At 48.3% G+C, this 8,173-nt stretch overlaps 1 non-coding gene across 1 annotated transcript; it reads right to left on the bottom strand.

Annotated features, from left to right (window-relative positions):
* Positions 1–5,584: 5,584 nt before the first annotated feature.
* LOC143432185 (5.8S ribosomal RNA) lies at positions 5,585–5,739 on the bottom strand. The gene has a single exon (XR_013102915.1). It is a non-coding gene; the product is annotated as a 5.8S ribosomal RNA (ribosomal RNA).
* Positions 5,740–8,173: the final 2,434 nt, after the last annotated feature.

The following is an 8,173-nucleotide window of genomic DNA, read 5'->3' as shown; positions in this document are numbered from 1 at the left end:
CGATAATACTTACGGTTTTGATAGTAAATGAAACATACGTATTGTAAACAGTGGTGGAAGGAAGTGAATAAACATTGTTCGAAGGGCATTTTAATAGTATACAGGATAAGTTAAACATTATAATATTAATAATGAAAAATCGGTTTGATCACGTTTGGTTAGGCTGTTCGATTGTCGTCCATTTTATAAATACTGAGCTGCGATTCCTGAGGACAGCTCACACAATTGTTGAACTACGGAAGATTAACATTATGAATTTTAATCAAAAGGTAACTAAATTCCATTAGATTGTAAACAAATGTTAATGTTTCATTTTAAATAGTGAGATTAAATACTCTTTACAAAACTACAAGAATGGATAGATTCCTCTCTGTTATTATTATTTCATAAAGAATTATAATTGCAATTATATAGTTCATTACGATAAAAAATATTTCTCAGGAAATTCTAAATATTAAATTAAAGAACCAAGCAAAACATTTTCAATAATTACGAATATGAAAAATACTTGAACATTCCAATGGAAAGATGTTCTAAACAGGAGTTAGAAAAATCAAACAATCACCTTCAATTCCAGAATTTATCTATATGAGGTAAAATATTTTGAAAACTTTAATTACAGTCTTTAATGCAAGCAGTTGGACCGTATGTCGATTTTAAGAAAATTGATGAAAGTCAACCGTTTTGAAGTAGTCAGAATCTTTGTCGTTTGAACAATAAGTGACTAACAAATGACTGCATAAATTTCAGACTTATGAATATATGGATTAAATCTTATGCAGACACGTTTATAACCGAGTTACTAAATAATAATCAGCAGTAAGTAATCATTTTAAAACTTAAACGATTACACCTCGCATACATTTAAAAGTATTGCAAACGTGAAAAGTAAGTGGTTTATGAAAAACTCTTCTAAAAGAACGGACGAAGGCAATAGAAATCTTTGCTGGAGTAAACAAGTTCTAAAATTCTAAGTAACGCGATGGCCCTTATCTGCCTACGATTCATAGCAAGTAAGTTCTGAAATTCTATGAAATCCGATGGAGCTCATCACTATCAACGTTTCGAAGGAAGTTCTCAAACTCTCAGTTCTGCGTTTAAGGCTATGTATGTTCTATATATCTATGTAAAGTAATGGTCCCTATCAGTTGTGACGGAAACCTATCTACAGTAAGTCAGGGAAGCTCGAAGGGGTTAATTATTCAAATACTTTAAGGTGTAAAACGTACTTTAATCTAAAGCGATCTGTCGTTACAATGTATCCACTTACGTACAACATTTCGCGGGCTCGCGAACGCAAAAATAATCACCGAAACGGGAGGGTATTTCGAAACTGCGAGACTATAGTTTCTTGGGCGCCAGCTGCTCAGAAAGCACCAAAGAAATAGACTACACGACCCCGGGAAACTTGGGGCGGAACAATGCTCGAAACCTCGAAATGCTGCTCCTCTCGACTACGCCTAGCCGAGTACATACACTCGGGTCGCGGGATACTGAAGTCACGGCTTTTTTATTTATGGCCTCGAGGTGGGTTTAACTAACAAGGGCTATAGAAAACTACGCAACACGCCGCGAATGACCGGGGATCACCACCCGCTTCACGATATAAGATATAATATACAATATGCGATACATGAAATGCGGCATGAAAATAGGACGCTTTAGTGAATAAGCTCTCACGTTCTCTTCTTCAGATTCCTTGAATTCGCTGGTGATCCTCGGATCTCCTGAATCCTCTTCGGGGCTCCTTGGTGGGACGAGCTGTACGCTTCGGTATTGTTCGGGGCCATCGATCAGTGGATTTCGGCGATCACCTCTTCTCGCCCCCTCGGGTGTCTCACCTGCAGGACCGCTAGATTTTCAACTTCTCTTTAGGCAGTTAAGGGGGGGGGGGGGTTGAGGTTATTCTCGCATCCCAAAGCATTATAAAGCATAGAAGCAGATAAGTATAATGCCATGCATAATTGCTTACAGCTTATTTAATTTGCATCGTTGAAATGAGATGTGCAATCGCATGGTGTAATGCTTTAGGTATCTATTGCTTTGAGACGCTGACAATATGAAACCCCATTCCGCTGGAAGAAACAGCAGAATTCACAATCGGTTGCTGTGTAGGAGCAAACAAGTATAATAACATGAATAGAAGATAACATGTTACATACTTTACCATCTTCGGAATACGGAATACCACCAAGGAAATACGTTTGTTTGACACGTAGAAACTGTGAAGCGCGATCCCGCTTTATGGATCCCTTCTATTGACATTCATTAAAAGTGTAGAAGCATATAAGCATATTGCTATGAATAGAAGGTTACAGGTTACTTACCTTGAAACGTTGAAAAGAGATGCGATATCGCATTGCATGCAGGCTACGAACTCTAGTGCATTGACAAGTAGACCCATTAAAGCGCAATTCTGTTGCATGGACTGCGGACTTCACATTCTAATGAAGTATAATATATCTGATATTATCTTATCTAAGCATAGTGCATGCATATAGGATTCCATCTTACTTACATTGAAACGCTGAAATGAGATGTGCTATTGCATTGCATGGAGCATTAGAAATATACTGCTTTGACGCGCAGACACTATAAAGCGCCATCTAGTTGCATAGAACTGTAGAATTCACATTCTTTCAAATCGTAGAAGCAGGCAGACATAACTCTATGCATAGAAGAATATAACTTACTTACTTTGGAACGTTGGAGTTATACAGCATTAGAACTATATTACTTCGATACGTAGACTTTTAGAAACGCTATCTCGTATCAAGGAAGTGTGGGATCTATATTATTTTGAAGTGTAGGTGCAGATAAACATACCGCGTTGCATTGAATATTACAACCTATCATGAAACATTGAAATGAGATGCGACATCGCGTTGAATGAAGTAACAGAACTCTATTGCTTCGACAAGTAGATATCTAAAAGCGCTATCCCTCTGCAAGGGAGTGTAGTGTTCACATTCTTTTGAAGGGTAGAAGCAGATAAGCATAATGCGATGCATAGAGCTTTACAACCTACTTACTTACTTTGAACCGTTGATACGAAATGCGATATCACGTTTTATGAAGCATTAGTACTGTATTGCATCGATTTGTAAACATTTAGATACGCTATCTCGTAGGAAGGAAGTGTAGGATTTATATTCTTTTAGAGTGTAGTGTGACGTCAGGCGTAGCGCCTGCCACCCATCAGCCTCTTTGCCGCCTCCAGCATCAATCCCTGCACGCAGGCAACCTGCCGTACACGCCTGCAGATCCAGCAACCAGCAGCGTTCGCGTGCGTGCTAGTGCACGCGCTCACTCGCACTTTTACGCATCGCCTTCTCGTTTCCATCTACGAGTATCCGCGCCTCCCTCGCATCGATGACTTCGTCTAGAAGGAAGAAGTCGTAGCCCGTCACCAGAATGGGGACTGTTCCCCATTTTAAGGAACCTCGAGACCAAGGCAGTCGAGGAACCACCTGCTAACAGCTGGCCAGGCCCGGCGCCGACGCAAAGTCTGTTCCACCGGGTAGTTTGACCGAGCTTGCGGCGGGCTAGACGCACGTACATTCGAGAATGGACTGGTTGCGGCCCGATACCGTACGTGTACCGTCGCGCAGCCGGCCGGGCGACCGAGGGTCTGCCACGTGCGCAAGATTGCGACGCCACAGGCGCCCACTCGGGCCGTAGACCGACGCGCAACGGGTCACGACGTTCTACTAGGGGAGAAGTGCACGACTACATCACCGGAACGTTCGCCGACGACGGCGTGCCGCTCGCTGTGGAACCGCGATGGTACCACCGGGGCATCGCGCGCCATCGGGAGCCAGTATCGTCGTCGATGAATCTCTCCATTTGATCATTTGGGTTTCTCAGGTTTACCCCTGAACGGTTTCACGTACTCTTGAACTCTCTCTTCAAAGTTCTTTTCAACTTTCCTTCACGGTACTTGTTCGCTATCGGTCTCGTGGTCGTATTTAGTCTTAGATGGAGTTTACCACCCACTTAGGGCTGCACTCTCAAGCAACCCGACTCTAAGGAGAGATCCTCCCGAAACGCGTACCGGTCGGTACGGGCCTGGCACCCTCTGTGGATAAATGGCCCCATCCAAGATGGACTTGGACGCGGTTCGTTGTCTCAGGATAAACGGATCCTCCCGAACACTAGATTTCCCAGCGGCGGAACCGCCGGATTCAGTGTTGGGCTCATTCCTGTTCGCTCGCAGCTACTAAGGAAATCCTGGTTAGTTTCTTTTCCTCCGCTTAGTAATATGCTTAAATTCAGCGGGTAATCTCTCCTAATTTGAAGTCGTCTCTACGTGACGCACGAAATTCATTCGTGCCATCGAACTCGGTTACGGAGAGAAGGTAAAGAGATTCGTATGTATAATATATACAAGATGAGGAGAGAGCATCGGCGAACGGGGACGGCAGACGACGAAAAGAACTTTCGTCCATCTCCGACACAGCGATCCTTTGATTTACCGCTCGAGAAACCGGCGAGAACTACACGCACCTCTTCGTTGTTGTTCTCGTCGAGGCGTTTTGTGCACCTCGCCAATGTCTTTCTTGTGTCGGTATTTCTTTTATATAAGATTCGTAAAAAATATAAAAAAAATGTGAGACTCTCGCTAGACGACCAAGCTACTGGCGTTTCTTTAACATCCGTCCTCTTTATCGTCGTAGCTGTGAACGATCAACACCGTTTATACTCTCCAGCGGTTCCACCATCCGCGCGTAACACGCAGAGATCGAAACGGAGCGGCTCCTTTTCCCCCGATTTTATTACCCTGATCCTTCAGAACGAAGGACACGCCGAGTTGGAGCGCCCTCACGAATAACGTTACGACATTACAGCGCAACGACGGCCTATGTTCGAGTGACGTTCCGCGCGAGAGATCTTTTTTTTCCCTCGCGGAACATGTTATACACACGCGGAGAGAACAGAGAGAACGGGTTATTCTGATCGAACACCCTGGGGCTGTACGAGGAGAACTTCGAACGATCGGATGCGCATCATCATCCCTCGCGTTACGACGATGTCGCTCTCTCTCTCTCTTGTATATCTCTTCTCCCTCGACCGAGTATTCTTCCTCGGTCTTGCGGCATGAAAAAAATTCATTTTAAGCGATGTCGAGCGCGCGCATGTTCGTATGGTGCGCTAAAGGCAGGCGAAGGCGATGCGTGTGGCGGGTGCGCGAATTCGGAACGCGGAACAAAATCGGCGATCGAAACACGAAGCGGTTCTCCATGGGCGGTCGCCTGTTTAACGGACGACTCACGACGCCACGAAGAACTCACGCGAGTTCGTGATCGACACACCGTCGAGTTCCATGAACACGATTACGCACGTCGCACGCGCACACACGTTGCCAATCGCAGATTGCCTCAGCACGGCCACAGACGACTCGGACGAACGTCCAACGATCGCTTGTACGTCGCGTATCGCTTCTCTTCCTCCCTTTTTCGGTGCCGCCCGAACTCAGAAACGTTCGTAATTTAATTCGAGAATGAACGACGGCGGGCAGATTCGAGCACCGTGGGGAAAGAAGATTCGACGAAACGCAACGCAAGCAGTATTTTGGTTACGTGAACGACCCTCAGCTAGGAGTGGGTCAGGAATTGTATCCGTGGACCGCAATGTGCGTTCAAAATGTCGATGTTCATGTGTCCTGCAGTTCATACGTTGACGCGCAATTAGCTGCGTTCTTCATCGACCCACGAGCCAAGTGATCCACCGTTCAGGGTAATCGTACATGTATATTTTATTGATCTTTAAGTCTCTTGGTACTAAAGTTCGAACAAGTCGATACCCAATCGTCTCCAGTGAAAGAGACGCGGGCTTCGCCGATCCGTGGCGACTTTCATCGCTCGACGGAGGTCAAGGCAACACGATATATCGGTCCTACGGATGAAACGCATACGCCGATGGTTGGTGCGTAATGTCTCCCTCAAAGTTACGAAAAATGCACACGCGCGGCCAGGTATGAAGAAAAAAAAATCTTTCAAAAATTCGTTAGGGCTCCTCCGCGTACCAGCAGCCTCGAGGCGGTCTTTTTCCTCCCGACAAAGCGAAGCGAGCAAGTAAAGTTCGATCTCGCAGCGGCGGGTTTCAAGACTCTCGACAACGAGGTTATGGGTGAACGGCACGGAACGGATCCCCTCTGAGCTCAACGGAACAATTCTGCGAGTGGAAAAACGGCAAAGTGCCAGCGGCGTATTACTTTTTGAAAAAATGGCATTAAAAAAGCGGACCCGACGAGTTCTCGATTACGAGAACTCGAGGGGTCCGCTAATGTACCGTAAACAACGACCGGGTAAATGGAAAAAAAATTCGTTGGGACGTTCGCTGGTTGTACAAGCTTCGAGAAGCGGTCTATATATTCACCCGACGACACGAAGCGAGCATAAATGATTCGAAAGCTCGCAACGATCGCTGGGTGTCTTAGACTCTCGACAACCGAGGCTATTCCCGACGAATCGTCCCCTCCGAAAGGAACAGTACGATCGACCATCTTCAACAGGTTACGCGCGACGACACTACGCACGCTCCTAGCACGAATTCAAACCCCGTACAACGTGAAACTTAAACTCAAATCCTGTATAACTTGAACCTTAAAATCGAACCCCGTATAATTTGAACCTTAAAATCAAACTCCGTATAACATGAACCTTAAACTCGATTCCCGTATAACTTGAACCCAGAATAACTTGAACCTAATATAACTTGAACCTCATCTAATAAAGCCAAACCTAAAACTAGCCTCTTTTTAACGTGGGCAAATCCTCATGGATCTCCCGGAGCTGGAGAACTGCGGGGGTATGTCGGACTCTTACCGGCTAAAACCCCACGGTGACCGTCCTCGGCGCTACAGGGAGGGGACCGGGAAATCTGGACGAAGACGTCCGTTCCCCTCCCGCGCCGGGATCCTCCATGGTGACTGGGAGGACCCCCTTCCCGGAGAGGAGTGTGGTCGAAGAGACATACTCCCCCGTCCGAGGAATGAGCGATGGCTGGATCACGCAGCCACCACTCCCGTCCCGGGGGACGCGTGCAATGGTTGGTACAATCCCTCAATCGCACCGACCGCGCCTCCCGGACGACACCCGTGCAAAGACGTGGGGCACGACCTAAGTGGTCCACCCCGCACGGGCGTCGTCGATGCCTCGGGCCAGGCGTGGCCCGGACGCACTAGGTGCCCCTGGTGCGTCAGACTCGATATCATGGCCCGACAAATGCCGAATCGTGGCCCCTGAGGCGTAATGGCTACCATCACGGCCCGCAGGCGCAGCGATGGTGGCGAAGTCCCGCCCCCCGAAGGGTTCTTGGGAGCGACCTCCACCCGAAGGTACTACCCCCCCCCCCCCCCCTCCCGTGAGGCGGAACGGGGCAAACGTCTACGACGCCGACCCCGCAGGCGATGTCGAGCTGGCAGGGATTGCTCCCTAACCCCCTCGGCGGCTTCCTTCGCGACGATGACCTCCTCGCAAAAGGAGATCATGGCCTGCCAGACGCTCCCGCGACCAAGCATCCCCGATAGAATGCTCGCCAACGAGAGGTCCGGATCCACCTCCGCCGCTAACACCCAACGCGGCACCCCCAGGCTGGACACTCCTGAAGAGTGTGCCGCGCCGAGTCCTCCGCGGCGCCACGATGGTGGCACCGCGCGGTCGCCTCGCGTCCGATAGGGCACAGGTACCGACCGAAACAAACATGATCGGTCAGCACCTGTATGGCTCGGAACGTCAGCCGCTCGTTGCTACGACCTACCCATCTATCTAAGATGGGCAGGATCGCCTCGACGGTCCAATGGGTTCCGTGACGAGACAGATCGTCTCGCCACTTTGACATGGTGGACCGCCGGGCCTGGAGCCTAAGCTCGTCCCGACTTAATGTCTCCCCTGGCGGGGTGGAGTCCTGACGCTCAGGATGAAGACGCCCATAAAGGGCGTCTTCGAGCGCCAGGAACTCTAAAGGTGGCACAACCCGCCAGGGTGGTGGCCGCCTCATAGGACACTGTACGGTAGCCACTTATGACGCGAATGGCTGCCGACAGGATTTATTGTCTGCCCTACACCAGGACGGTGATCAGGCGTGCTTCCTCACCCAGACGGGTATACGCGACGGAATCGAGCCTCTACCTCCCAGGGTACTCCCACCTCACTGAAACGGGCGATGGAAA

Source organism: Xylocopa sonorina, unplaced genomic scaffold (assembly GCF_050948175.1).
Source record: "Xylocopa sonorina isolate GNS202 unplaced genomic scaffold, iyXylSono1_principal scaffold0049, whole genome shotgun sequence".
NCBI lineage: Eukaryota > Metazoa > Arthropoda > Insecta > Hymenoptera > Apidae > Xylocopa > Xylocopa sonorina.
Note: the sequence above shows the minus strand (reverse complement) of the source record. Positions and strands in the feature narration are given on the sequence as shown.